General features: G+C 45.1%; 1 long non-coding RNA gene across 1 annotated transcript in view; it reads right to left on the reverse strand.

Moving 5' to 3' along the window:
• Positions 1 to 6,807: 6,807 nt before the first annotated feature.
• LOC132009697 (uncharacterized) overlaps positions 6,808 to 15,485 on the reverse strand; it is a 42,473-nt gene continuing 33,795 nt past the window's right edge. The window contains exon 4 of the long non-coding RNA XR_009402040.1: positions 6,808 to 7,131. This is a non-coding gene — a long non-coding RNA (uncharacterized LOC132009697). The remainder of the gene's footprint in view (positions 7,132 to 15,485) is intronic.

A 15,485-nucleotide genomic window follows, 5' to 3' on the forward strand; every position in this document is an offset into this window, starting at 1 on the left:
TCTTTCTTGGTCATCGGCTCCGGACCTTAGCTTACCGAATCTCACCTAGGTTCTAGAACTTCATCAACTTCATGCCCTCAGTGAGGGAGGGATGGGGTTCTGGCCCTAGGGTAGGGGAATGGCCGAGCACACAACCCCCGATACTGGACCAGCGAGACCCACATAGATTATTAGTCATATATACTCATAGCTCATGGGAGTATATGACTTATTAGTCATATATACTCATAGCTCATATACTCATTGTTGGGCTAGTGGAAAGGGCTACTTAAGATGGCGAAAGTTCCCGCCACAAGACCTGAGCTCGGACAAGAGAACAAAGACCCAAGCAGGAATCAAAACCCTCCGGCCTGGGGCTCCCATGGACCAATGGGACCCTGACAAGCAGGAATCTGAGACACCCCGCCCCAGGCTCCTGTGGACCAATAGGATCCCCACGAGCAGGCGAGATATCCGAATAAGGGAAACTTCCAAAAGACCCCTGAGCTTCCTCCGAGACCCCTTAAAAGCCCCCTCCTCCCTGCCTTGGGCGCGACTTCCGCCACTCTGCTTTCCAGAGTTGCGGAACCTCGCCTGAGGGTGCCCACCTCCTCCCGGCACAACTTTCCTGGCTCCCCTTCTCCTGAGCCCTGAAACTTCGCCGGAGAGTGTTTTTAATAAATCTTGCCTTGCACCCACTTTGCCTGGTGATGTGTTTATCTCGCCGGAAAAACTTTACACTCATACTCATGGGAAAAGATGGGCACCATGGGCCATGCAGGGCCACGTTGCGGGGGGGGGGGGGGGGGGGTGGCACCGGGGGGGTTGCCTTAGGGAACAGAACAAACAATGGGCGCTGTGGAGGACAAGTTTTGTTGTACCAAGAGGTGCAGGTGGCCCTTGCTGCCCACAGGAGGGTGGGATTGGCTAGTTTCAATAATTCCAAGGATGGGCCGGTTTATAAGTGATGAGGGAGCACGAGGCTGGCTGAGGACAGAGCACAAGCTGGCGCCTCGCACCCCCCTCTCCACCCGCTCCCCTCCGTAATATGTGTGGCATCCCTCAGGCACCCCTGACTGCCATAAAACGATAAATAGTTAACTTGCAGAGATCGCAATCCTGCAGAACAGGAATCTCCCTTGCTCTACAGATGTCCTAGAGATCTACAAACAAAGAAGTTACCTTACCAATAGCACAAATTTCCAGAGGCAAATAACTTTCAGTTCCTGAAGCCCTCATGTCTCCCTCCCCACCATAAACTGGAGGAGGCTGAGGTAGAAGGGCATGTAAATGATAGCAGGATCCTAACACCCCACCAAGAATCTCCCTTCCCTTCACACACCCCCAACGGCAAGGTACATAACCTGCCATCCCTCAAAATCCGAGGCAGCAGCTCTTTCTGCCCACGGGTCCTGTCCCCGTGCTTTAATAAACCACCATTTTGCACCAAAGATGTCTCAAGAATTCTTTCTTGGTCATCGGCTCCGGACCTTAGCCCACCGAACCTCACCTAGGTTCTAGAACTTCATCATAAGGAGGCTTGCTTGGCCCATAACCCTTCAGCATGGGAGTCAGGTGGGGGAAGAACTGTCATCAGGCCATCTAGGCCCCTCCCAGTTTCACCAGATGATAAGGCTGCCCATAATCTTGAGCTTTAATTTTAGGTATTATACCACACTGCTTCAGGGAAATATTTTTGAGGATTTATTATAGAGCAGTAACATTTCCCTGAGGGGCTCCATTCATAATTGTTGGGAGTTGCACAGAAGTCGGGTTTTTTTCCTTCCCTTGTCCTGGGAACTAAGACCCAGTGATCTACAGTCATAGAGAACTTCAGCCTTGCTGCCACAGAGACCACTTTTCTCACTCGTGGGGAAAAGGGGAGTTTACAGGAGGATTTCCTGAGGCAATAAGGCACCTGGCCATCGACGATTCCACGTACTTGATCAACAGCCAGGAAATGCTGGGAATTTCCTGGGATTGACAGAGAGGGACTCTTAGGATCTGTGATTTATAAGAAGAAATACATATTTGGTCTCTATCCCAGTTCCTGGTGTAGAGCTCCTAAATCCCTTGGAATTTCCTGTGATAAGCATGATCAAGGTGTCTTTTGTTATGTTAATGGTTGACTTTTGGAACACTCCTAAGGCTGAGGGCTGGTTGCCAGGGCAGCCAACCACATGATCAGAGAGGGTTGAACGTTCGGTCCCACCCTCTAACCTCCGCAGAAGGAAGAGGCAGGAAGTTGAGCTCAATCACCAACGGGTAATGATTTATGGAATCAGGCCTGTGGATGCAGCGTCCATAAACACAAAAGAATGGGGTTCAGAGAGCTTCCGTGTTAGTGAACCACCACCATGCTTGCAGACTCCAAGGGTCAGAAGCTTCTTAATTTGGGACCTCACCCTCTGGAACCATCGTCATCCAGCTGTTGATTCATACCCTTGAGTATTCTTTGTAATAACCAGTAATCTGATGAGTAAACTAGTTTCCTGAATGGTGTGAGACACTCTAGCCAATGCATCAAAGAAGGGGGTCATGGGAACCCCTGATTTATACCCAGTAGATCAGAAGCACAGATACAAACCTGAGGTCACAATTGGTGTCTGAGGTGAGCACAATCTTATAACCCCAAACCCTTAATCTGAGGAATCCAATGCTGTCTTCAGGCAGACAGTGTCAGAATTGGGTTGAATTGTAGGACACCCAGCTGGTGTTGCAGAATTGCTTGGTGATATGGGGGAAACCACACAAAACCAAGGATATTGGTATCAGAATCATCAGGATCAAAACATTTCTTTGGAGAGAGGCCTTCTCTATCTCCTCATTCTGAACCAGGCCCCTTGGTTCTACTCCTGCAGCATCTCCATCAGAGAAACTCACCATTGTCAATTACACACCATTTGTGTCCTCTCCGAGGTGAGCATCATGAGTCAGAAAGCATGTGGTCTTTGTTCATTGCTGTGTCCCCAACAGAATATCCCAAGAACCAATACATATTTATATAACAAATGAACTCACTAATTTATATGCACTTACTAACTTGCTGTGGTTTCTGATTTGAGGAAATCATTAAGGAAGAAAGTAACCAACCATTCTGGTTTGCCCTGAGCCAAAGGAGCTCCTAGCACACTCAGCTTGCAGTGCCAACACCAGAAAAGTCCATGGCAACCCAGGATGATGGCTTCCCCTATCGTAAGGCACTAAATGACAAAAGAGTAACTCACCCAAGCCTTGTTCCTAACCCAGAAGATATGCTTCCCAAAAGGCTCACCCACTGCTTTCCCAGAGTGATCTCCATGCAGCCATGGAAGCTTCCTTGGGTAGTCAGTTCGTTACCCTATTAACAAGTCCCATCCTTCACTCTTGTTGAGTGGGAGTTTGGGGGCTCTAAATCTGAGATTGGGGAAGTATCCTTCCAGAGTGGGTTTGCCTGTGCTTCTTCCAGGAGCCAAGACCACCACTGAACTGGGACCACTTGGCCTCCCTTCAAGCTTCTTACCTCTGAGGGAGAGTCCCAGACCTCCCAATCCCTATCACGCTCAATTTCCCAAGAGCAGGGATGCTGGTGGCATCTACATCCATGAGTGACCTCTTCTGCCCCAGTTCATGCTTCTTCTTTATCCTACAAGGGGAAATCCTTGGAAGTCCTTTACATCTTGTAGGACCAACAATGTTCCTAAGAATGCATCCTTCCCAGGGCACCTGGGTGGTTCAATGGGTTAAGCCTCTGCCTTTGGCTCAGGTCATGATCACAGTGTCTTGGGATCAAGGTCTGCATTGCACTCTCTACTCAGCAGGAAGCCTGCTTCCCCCTCTCTCTCTGTCTGCCTCTCTGCCTGCTTGTGATCTCTCTCTGTCAAATAAATAAATAAAATCTTAATAAAAAAAAATGCATCCCTGCCCAGGTCTGTTTCTATAACAGGAGGCACCTCCCCAACATTGTGATTGCTCTGTGTCATCTTGTCCTGGAGCAGTGTGGCCTGGGCCCTTTGGGTCTCCCAAAGTCTCAGGAAAGCAGCTTTCCCTTCATCCATGTAGCCTCAGAACCTGTTCAAGGACCCTCCTGGGACTAGCACCCATGCCACTCCTTCTTTTCCTCCCTGCCTCTCAGATCTGTGGGCACCAACAGCCTCTCTCTCCCTCCCACGAAAGCCTGAAGCCCAAGTGCAGAGCTATGTGGCACGAGGCACTCAGGGCCCCTCATCCAGGAGACGATGAATGGTAAGAAACCCCAGGCAGGGGTTTGCACCCATGTGGGGAGGTGCCAACTAGTCTCAGCTCAACTCCGGTAAAATCCAAGGATGGGAAACTTCTATTTTGTGTTTTGATTTTTTATGTGGATTAATTATCTTTCTTTTTTTGTTTTCTATCTACACCCTTGGGAGCACAGCTTTCTCAGAAAAGTTCCAGCTTTCCTTCACCATACGTGATGGTCACCTAGAGAGCAGAGGAACCCTTGCTCCAAGTTTGATCTTGATCTTGAAGCTGGTGAAGGTGGAGCGCCCACAGGCCGAGGGGGTATTAAAAAAAAGAGGGCTTATGACTCATATAATTGAGATCTCCGGGGAGAGCAGGGGCGGCATCCCTAGCAGTTATGAAATTGTTTGAGAGCAAGGAAAAGTGCCTGGCTTTTATGAAAAGGACAAGAGATAACATGTTGGTGAGGATGTGGAAAATAACTTGGGAAGGTAAGTTGGGGCAGCCCCTATAGAAAGCAGGCTAGTGATTCCCCAAAATATTAAAAATAGGGGTGCCTGGGTGGCTCAGTGGGTTAAAGCTTCTGCCTTTGGCTCAGGTCACGATCCCAAGGTCCTGGGATCAAGCCCCGCATCGGGCTCTCCGCTCAGCAGGGAGCCTGCTTCCTCCTCTCTCTCTCTTATTGCCTCTCTGCCTACTTGTGATATCTCTCTCTCTCTGTCAAATAAATAATAAAATCTTTGGGGCAAAATATTAAAAATAGAAACTACCAGCAATCCCACTTCTGGGTATATAGTCATAGGAAACGAAATCAGTGTCTCAAAGACTTGTCTGTACCCCCATGTTCAGGGCAGCGTAATTGACAAGAGCCAGGTCTTGAAAACAACCTAAGTGTTCATCCATCCACAGATGAATTTTCCGATGAACACTCGCCTAGATTAGCACAGCCAGGCAAGCATGTCTTTAAAAACCTCTGCAAGTAAAAAGGAACAAGGTACTAAGACCTGGTACAGTGGGGATGAAACGCAAAAGCGTGCTGAGTGAAAGAAGCCAGTCACGCAAAGCTGCACAGTGATTGACTTCATGCAGACGAAATGTCCAGAATAGGAAATCCGTAGACACAGAAAGCAGATAGGTGGTTGCCAGGGGCTGGGGGAGTGAGTATTAATAGGTCAAGTTTCCTTTTGGGATGATGAACATGTTCTAGAGCTAGACAGAAGTAGTGATTACATAACACTGTGCATCTACAAAAGGCCGCTGAATTGCATATACTATAAAATGGTTAAAATGGTAAACTGTATGTTATGTGTGTTTTACCACGATCAAAAATTTAAAACCAGGGGCACCTGGGTGGCTCAGTGGGTTAAACCTCTGCCTTCAGCTCAGGTCATGATCCCAGGGTCCTGGGATCGAGCCCCGAATCAGGCTCTCTGCTCTGCAGAGAGCCTGCCTCCACCTCTCTCTCTGTCAGCCTCTCTGCCTACTTGTGATCTGTCTGTCAAATAAATAAATAAAATCTTAAAAAAAAAAAAATTAAAACCAGGCCACCTGGGTGGCTCAGTGGTCATGATCTCAGGATCCTGGAATCAAGTCCCTCGTCAGGCTCTTTGCTCAGCGGGGAGACTGCTTCCCTTCCTCTCACTCTGCCTACCTCTCTGCCTACTTGTGGTCTCTGTCTGTCAAATAAATAAATAAAATCTTAAAAAAAAAAAAAAAAGATTAAAATCTCCATGAACGACGTGGATGCTCAGCCGAGGAATCTCTCCACATCACCTGGGCTTAAATTTCTGGCTCTCAGAGGGGCATCCTAGAAGAATCTAGTGGGCTCCTCTCCATCTGAGGAGAAATATGCTAACACTGAACCACATCAATGGAAGGTAGACAGGGCTTTCAGGCAAACTTGGGAGGTCAGAGAAAACAGTGGGTGAGAGATTCAAGCTTTGCCCAAAAGAAGACCCCTTTCTCAAATGTGTCCTGGAGGCACCACAGCTATTTGGATGACTTTCTTTTTTTTAATGGAGTTGAGAATTAATGGGGCACCTGGATGGCTCAATCAGTTAGGCATCCAACTCTTGATCTCAGCTCAAGTCTTGATCTTAGGGTTGTGAGTTCAAACCATGCCCTGGGCTCCCCCACCCTGGGCATGGAGCCTACTTTAAAAAAAAAAAAATGGAATTGAGAGTTGTGAATGAGAATTGCCATGTTTTTCCCATGGCAGCACTGTTCTGGGTTAAATTGTGTACCCCCTGGCAAAAAGAAAAATATTGGAGTCCTAACCTCCCTGCACCTCAGAATGGAATCTTAATTTGGAAATAGCGTTGGTACAGATGTAATTAGTAAAGGTTGGATGAAGTCATACTGGACTAGGGTGGGTTCCCATTCCAATAGGACTAGTGTCCTTAGGAAAAGGGGAGATTTGGACCCACACACTCAAGGAGAAAGCCACATGAAGATGAAGGCAGAGATTGGGATCCTGCTTCTACAAGCCAAGGAATGGCAAAGATCTCCCACAATCACCAAAAGTTAGGAAAGAGACATGGGACAAATCCCTCCTACCCCAAATTTGGTTTTCCTACTAAGTCTGACTGCCAAGGAACTGTTTAGCCTTCGAGTTTGTGGTATTTATTACAGTATCCTGAGGTAACAAACACAAACACCCAAGGAATGGAAAGTATGTTTGCCAAGGGCTATCTAGAAACTGGAAGAGTTTTGAACAATTGGAATCACTGTCAAGTTACCTCTCAAAACATAGACCCTCGGGGACATTTGGATGACTCAGTCAGCTGAGCTTCCGACTCTTGATTTTGGCTGTGGTGGTGGTCTTGGGGTTGTGGGGTTGAGCCCTGCATCAGGCTCTGTACTCAGCATAGAGTCTTCTTGGGATTCTCCTCTCTCCTTCTGCCCCTCCCACTGCTTGCAGTCTCTCTCTCTCTCTCTCTCAAATAAATAAATCTGTAAAAAAAGGAAAAAAGAAACACCTTATTGTTTACTGAGCACTTAAATTTGGTATTTCACCTAAAATTCTGGCTGCCAAATATTACCTCACTGCATTATACACACATGTTACACCAACATGTGTAGGAATTCCCATAATGTTCTTTTTTTTTTTTAAAGATTTTTATTTATCTATTTGATAGACAGAGAGATCACAAGTAGACAGAGAGGCAGGCAGAGAGAGAGAGGGAAGCAGGCTCCCCGCTGAGCAGAGAGCCCGATGTGGGGCTTGATCCCAGGACCCTGAGATCATGACCAGAGGTGAAGGCAGAGGCTGAAACCACTGAGCCACCCAGGCGCCCCAAATTCCCATAATGTTCTAAAGGAACTTTTCATCTTTGTGTTCTCTCGAGTTGGCCATGGTTTTCTTTCTTTTGGAGGTAGTGGTAGTGGGGTGCCTGAGTGGCTTAGTCAGTTGAGCGTCCCACTCTTGATCTCAGCTCAGGTCATGATCTCAGGTGGTGAGATCGAGCCCCCAGCTTGGACTCCATGCTGGGTGTAGAGCCTACTTTAAAAAAAAAGAAAAAAAAAAAAAGCTTCATACCATTTTTTTTGGTGGGGAGGCAGAAAGACAGGGCAAAAGAATCTTAAGCAGTCTCCACACTTAGGGTAGAGTCCAACCCTCGTCTTGCTCTCATAACCTGATATCATGACCTGAGCTGAGATCAAGAGTCTGACAATTAACGGACTGAACCACGCAGGTGCCCCGAGTTGGCCAGGGTTTTCTTTTCTTCTTCTTCTTTTTTTTTTTTTTTAAGATTATTTATTTATTTATTTATTTATTTGACAGAGAGCAGTGCGGAGAGAAAGAGAAGGAGAGAGTACAAGAAGGGTGAGTGGCAGGCAGAGGGAGAGGGAGAAGCAGGTTTCAGGCTGAGCAGGGAACCCTAGGCAGGGATCAGTTCCAGAACCCTGAGATCCTGACCTGAGCCGAAGGCAGGAAGCAGACGCTTAACCTACTGAACCACTCAGGCGCCTCAGCCATGGTTTTCAAATGCTGGTTTTTTTACTTAGCTAATGGTAAATCATTGTGGGTTTAGCTTGTTATTGTCAATGTAATTTGTTGTGGGGTGTTTGGCAAATCCTACAGGGCTTAATAACACTTATTTGCATCAGCAGTATGTTTGGTCTATAATTTTTCAATAAGTAGACTTTAAGTCATGTATGCATTGAGTGAAAATAGGAATCATCTACCCTTGTATTGCTAAAGCAGATGTACCCACAATTCCCCAACTTTTAGGATGACACTCCATTTTTCCATCCAGTTGTTTTCCACTGGAAGGTGGGAACAGGTGGGGTCTTCATTCCCCCCTAATTGTATTGGGGACCAAAACAACATTAGTGCTAATGGCTCAGTGGACTTTATACATACCAGTGGGAATTTTCTGGAAAGTTTATGTGGTAGAGCAGTGAAGTATATATTTGAAAAACTGGTCTTAAATTGTGGAAGGACTGAAAGCTTGATCTACACAGCAGTTGGCAAACTACTGTAAGGACCAGATAATAAACCATTTTGGGTTGTTTTTTTTTTTTTTCAGGCTGTCCCATCTCCATTGCAACTCTGGTGCTGTAACACTGAAACAGCCCCACATTGTAGGTAGGTGAGTGGGTGTGGCCAACAAAACTTTAATCACAAACACGGGCAGTCAGCAAATCTGGCTGGTGGGCCACAGTTTGCCAACCCCTGGTTTCAGAGTCTGGACTTCCTTGTGTTGAACCCCTGAGAATGTTGCAAGTGTGAATTTCAGATCCCGAAGTAGATACTTAAGGAAAGATGGTAATTTATTATTTTTTTTGTAACAATTTTATTGCTGGTTCAAACCCCCATTCCGTGGGGGTGGTGGAAACTTCATTTGATTTGGGTGCATCTAATCAAAGACCCAGGAGGGTCAAGTAGAAAAAAACAGAGGAAAGGCAACTTAGAGTTCACTGCAAATTTTTTGAAAATTTAGGAAAAATGTGACGTCCACTGGTTCAAGAAGCATAACCGATCCCAAGCGGGATAAAACAAATAAATGAAAACCTAGATGCATCTTGGTGAAACTGTAAACACCAAAGACAGAGAGATCGTTACAACAGCCAGAGAGAAAGTACACATCATCTCCGAACGAAGGCAGGTCAGCGTTAATGAACAGACTTCCAACAGCAGTGATGAAAGGCAGATTGCAGTGAAATGTAATCTTGACAGCTTTGGAGGAAAAGCCAGTCCCCTCCTCAAAGACCCTTGGCAGCTTGGGGGCCATGAGCGCCGAGAAGACCATCAGGAAGGATCACGGGGCCCTGTTGTCCAAAAGAGCAGGGTGCCCATGGAAAACAGGAGAGAAGGTAACAAGATGGCTGCCATTGGGATGGTAAGAGCAGCAAACCTGTTGTGAGCAAACTTTTGCCTGGACACAAATGAAACAGTCCCTCAGAATTCTGCAACACAGTGTGGAAGAGTGGTGAGGTCCAAGGGCAGAGAATAAAAGAGTAGTTGAAATTCAAGCATTCATGTTAATGTGGCCTCATCTGTATTTGTAGGTGAGCTGGGACTGACCCACTTGCTTCTAGAGTCTGCTAGGTGAGCAATGAGCTCTGAATTTTTTAAAACAAACTTTGACTCATGTTCAGCACTAAATCCATTTCCCTAAGATACAGTCTAATGCACAGATTGTAAGTGATGTGTTATTGAGCATGGAAACAAGATATAGAAGCTAAGAGACCCAGGAAAACAATGGTTCAAATAAGAAAGAAATTTCATTCTCTCTTACTTAGGACTCCAGACATGGGCAGGAGGTCTGACACAGGCAAAGTTTCACTGTACAAGATCACCAAGGGACCAGTTCCTTCTACCTCATAGCTCTGCCATCTCTAGAGTCTGTCTTTATCCACATGCCCAGCCTGGCCTATCCCCATGTCCTTGTTCCAGCTGTCATGGGGTAGGGGTGTGGAGAAAAAGTGGAGGACAAGCATTTCCTCTTCTGGAAGCAACACAGAAATTTATGTATTGCTTCTACTATATTCTATTGCTGCTAGGACCTTGATCACATGGTCCTTATGTAGTTGCAAGAGAAGCTGCATAACCACGTCCTCTACCAAAATTCAAGTGAGTCCTATTACCAAAAGTATGAAGTGGGGAGGGATTCCTGGGGTGGATGGCAAATCCTGCCATGGAGGGCAGAGGCAAGCATGCGGTGACTTACTTACAATTGTTCGCACTAATAGTAAAATCATACCGGCTAATGTTTGCATATGATATGTCAGGCACTATTCTAAGTATTTTATTTGCTTTAACCCATTCAGTCCTATTATTGTTAGTTACTAGTATTAATCTCATTTTGTAAAAGAGAAAATTAAGATCTAGAAAGGCTAAGTGATGTAACCAGTGACACACAGCCAGGAAGTACAGCTGGAGTTTTAAAACTTTGGCCGAAAATCTTAAGAAAATCCATTTTCAAAAAGGTAACTTTGCATTCACCTGCAAAGCAATTATGTGGAGGGATGCTAAGGGTATTCCTCTAACTATGGACAAGAAAGCTCACAAAGCAGCTGACTGGAATTTAGTACAAAGAAGGCACACTGCTCTTGAACATAGAACAAAAGCCTTCTCCTTGCTTCATCTCTAAAGGCAAACGCTTTGAGAGAACATAGTCTGTTTGCCCATGAGATACATTCAGAGCAATTTCAATCTCAGGGTTTAATCCTCCTGCCAAATATGGGTTTTGTTACTAACCCCCTTGGTTAGAAATCTTCAGGACCCAGAAAACATTCCTTTTGGGTCTCTAACACACAGATGCTAAAAGCAAATGTCTGTCCCTTGGGAACCTTGGCACAGAAAAATCTGACAATGGCTCTCTCTGCCACCAAGCTACTTTGGGAATTAAGATCATTAAAGGCTAATAGCAGCTGTTAGGTACTTAGCAAATGTAGCTAATCAGCCTCCCACACATGGGGAAGTGTTCTAAATTCACCACTGCTGCTAAATCCCATGGTGACAGCGATATTATCCGTCTCCCTCCTGACCAATTACAAAGAACAGGATAACCACCTTAGCCAAACAGCAGAGGCAGTGATATGTCACACCTGTGATCTACCACAGTCTGTGTAGCCAGGTTGCAAGTTGAGAGTGTCTCTGGACTGAGAAATATCACAGTAAAAGTGATGTGTAACAGAGGCTGAAATTCATTGAGGTTTATCATGCTCCAGAGTCTATCCAGGAAGTTCAGATTCAGTAATCCAGGACAGAGGTGGAGATTTGCAGTTCTAGAAGGTTCTCAGGTGTTGCTGATGTTGCTAAGCCACAAAACACACTTTACCGAGCAAGGATTTCAACCAGTTCATGCCCCTGCCTCTCCCCAAGAATTAGGAGCTAAGTGTCCAGATGCCCGAATTCTAGTCTGAGATCTCACACATGACAATAATTGTTTCCTAAAAAATGTTCCTCTTTCTGTGCCATACCCCTTTTCTGGAAATTAGTTGGATTCATATATTCAGGGTTTTTTTTAATAGGCAGATTCTTTTTCAAGGATTAGATTTCTCCCAGGAAGGTGCCACACTTCCAAAGAACAGTAACCATAAAATTGTGATATATGATACCACTTTCCAGGGGACTGCGACAGCTGTCTCACCCTCTGTCTTATTCTTACTCTCTAACCCAAAATAATATTCATTGAGGCTTTATAAAAAAGTTGACACAAGTCATTCTGTGCTCATTTCAACAAGAAACATTGGCTACATAAAAGTAGAAACATTCTCAGCCTGGAGGGATATTATAATCAATAGCAAAACCATTTCAGCACCCCCAAACACTTAGAAAATGTATCCCTGTTGCAAACCCAACTCCAGCCTGAAAAATCAGCACATTCCAATAGTAAGCCAAATTCATTTCACAGAGGAGAAATACAAATGGTCAATAGGTGTAGGAAGAGATTTTATATTACTGGCAAATAATTGAAGTTTAAACAAGGTGCCATTCTTCACCTGGAAAATAGGCAAAAACCAAAAAAGAATATTAACACCCAGTGCTGTTATTGGTGAGAAGAAATGAGCACTCTAATTTACCATGAGGGAGAGTGTACTTTAGGAATCATGTGTTTGTAGGTGACAGGATCCTGATTCAAAATAGCTTTATCATAAAGGGAAGCAGCAGGGGGATGTATCAGTTGGTGACTCTGGGAAGGCCAAAGTTAAATCCAGCTTCAAGAATTACTAGAGCCAGAGCTGCCAAAGATGTCATTAGAACTCATACTATCTCTCACATCCATTGTCCATTGGGTAAGGAATTCCCTCCTTCCCATAACCTAACCATGACTGCCAAGGTAGATGGGATTGCACTTCTAGAAATGCAATACATCCACACCCTTTTCATGTGACCATACAGTGCCCTTCCACTGTGGGTGGAGTGTATTTCCCCAACTCACTGATGCTAGGTTTGATCAGATGACTTGCTTTGGCCAATGGATCTTAGCAGATGTGAACAAAGCTTTTGAATGTTCCTGTATGATTTAATTTGGCTCTTGCACGCCATTCTTTTGTTAGGAAAAGAGCACGGCCTAGGGAGTTGCTTCCCCTTTATCTTGGGGCACAGAGTTAACAGACATGAGAAAAGTAAACCCAGTCCTCAACTTGGCACCAGCTAAACCCAGACAATCCACAGCCTGAAGCAAAATGACCCAGCCTGTTCAAGGTTTTTGCCCATTTTGTTTTCATGTATTTGTCTTACTGGTTTGTGGGAGTTCTTTATATACTCTGAATATGAGTCCTTTGAGAATATGCCATCTAGATTATCTTCTTCAATTCCATGACTTGACTTTATGTTCTCTCAATGGGCTCTTTTGATGAAGAAAATTTCTTAATCCTTTTTTTAAAGATTTTATTTATTTACTTGAGAGAGATAGAGTGAATGAGGGGAAGGGCAGATGGAGAAAAAGAAGCAGGCTCTCCACTAAGAGAGCCCTATGCAGGGCTTGATCCCAGGACCCTAAGATCATGACCTGAGCTGAAGGCAGATACTTAACCAATTGAGCCACCCAGGTGCCCCAGAAAATTTCTTAATCTTGATGAAGTCTAACTTTGTCAATATTTTACAGTTCATGTATTTGGGGTTTAATTCAGCTTCTTATTCAAGCAAAACCATATGCTTTGTCATTGAAATTCACAAAGTATATTCAAATTTTAGTTCACTTTAATTAGCAAAATTTCAAAAACTTTAGGAGCATTTATTAATTTTTGCCTGCAAATGCAGAAGAAAGACATGTTCTGTTATTATTTTCGGTAATGAAAGACAATATGAGCCTACAAATCATTTTGATGTTGCCTTCCTAAAAGATTTTGGAAGGCAATTTGGGTCACACGCAGCTTTTGCCTTTTTCATTGCCTTCAGAAACCAAATCATCACATAAGGTGCAACCCCACTGTAAGAAAAACCATAGGGGCTCCTGGGTGGCACAATCAGCTAACTGTCTGCCTTTGGTGCAGGTCATGATCCCAGAATATTGGGATCAAGTCTTGAACTGGACTCCCTGGTCAGCAGGGTGTCTGCTTCTCCCTCTCCCTCTGCCCTCCCCCTGCTCATGCTCTCTTGCTCTCACTTTCTCTATCATTTTCACTATCATTCCCCAAACAACCCATGTGCTCCTCTACATTTCCCAATACCCTGTAAATTTTTTAAAAGATTTTATTGAGAGCGAGAGCACGCATGCGGAAGGAGGGGCAGAGGGAGAGAATCTCAAGCAGACACCACACTCAGCAGGGAGCCTGCCTTAGGACTTGATCCCACAACCTTGAGATCATGATCTGAACCAAAATCAAGAGTCAGACACTTAACCAACTGAGCTAACCAGTTGCCCCCTACCCCTTGCATTTTTATTAGGATCCGATGGCTTGTTTCAAGCAAAGAACTGTGAGCAGCAATGATTCATTCTGTTTCCAGACTGAGGTGGTTAAGAACCAGGGTCTCTCCTCTGTCCAACAACTTCAGAAACCATGTCTTTCCATTTGGTGCTGATAAAAGGTGGAAGATGGGCTGCCCAACCTACCTCAGAGTGCATGTGAGTGATAAACAAACCTTTGTTGTGTAAAGCCCCTGAGATTTCAGGAATTGCGTACTGTAGCAGCTGACATTGCTTAATCTGACCCAAGGAACTCCCACTAATAGAAACTAACCAAATCTCTGCATGTGAAATTCATTTCCAAGCAGTTTCTGTGTCCTCAACTCAGTACTCAGGTTACCTTTGGCGATGTTCTGCATCACTAATTTCTTAGGTCAGATATTCCCAGAAGCAGAACTGGAGACAAGAACTCAAGTGCAAGTGATTTATTAAGAAGTGCTCGGAGCACCTGAGTGGCACAGTCAGTTAAGTGCCAACTCCTGATTTAGGTTCAGGTCATAATCTCAGATTCCTGAGATCAAGCCCCGCATCAGGTTCTGAGCTGGGTGTGGAGCCTGCTTAAGACTCTCTCTCTCCCTCTCCCTCTGCCCTTTCCTCTGCAGCTGCACCTCCTGCAGAAAGAAAGAAAGAGAGAGAGAGAGAGAGAAAGAAAGGAAGGAAGGAAGAAAAGAAAGCACTCCCAGGTAACTAATAAGGGTTTGGGGCATCAGGACAGGCAAAGGGAGGAAGCCACACAAATACGCAATGCCAAGTGCAGTTCTGACTTCAGACTGATCCAACAGAGAGCTCTAGGGCATAAATTATGCCTCAGGAAAGTGAGCTTGGCTTTGGAAACCTGTATTCATCTGTTAGGGCTGCTATAACAAAGTACCAGGGACTGGGGGGATTAAACAACAGAAATGTATTTTCTCACAGTTCCAGAGACTGGAAGTCCACCCAGGAGGGTGGAAGCCTAGCAAGGGCTCCCATCTTGGGTTGTGCATGGTTGCTTTCCCACTGTGTGCTCACATGACCTTTCCTTGGTGCATGCATGAAGAGAGCTCTAGTTTCTCTTTCTCTTCTTAGAAGAACACTGACCCTATCTGACCAGGGCCTCACCCTTAATACCTCATTTAATCTTAATTGTCTCATAAAGTTTCTATCTCCAGATATAGTCCCATTGGGGATAGAGCTTCAACACGTGAATTTTGCAGGGACACAAACAGTCCGTAACAGCCTCCTAAATCCAATAGCAATTGGCCACCTAGGATGCGGGGGCAAGGTAAAATAAACTCCCAGGCACTTCTGGCCCTCAGATTGGCTCCAGTGCCCATAAGGGACCCTCTGAAGGTCACAGGTGTGAACAGATAGCAGGTAAGCTTGAAGAAGCTGGGGGATGGGCACACAGAGCTGGGGTCAAGTACTTCCTGATACTTTGGTGTTGTATCAGTGAGAAACAGCTTA

The sequence above is a fragment of the Mustela nigripes genome, chromosome 2 (genome assembly GCF_022355385.1).
Source record: "Mustela nigripes isolate SB6536 chromosome 2, MUSNIG.SB6536, whole genome shotgun sequence".
In the NCBI taxonomy this organism is placed as follows: domain Eukaryota; kingdom Metazoa; phylum Chordata; class Mammalia; order Carnivora; family Mustelidae; genus Mustela; species Mustela nigripes.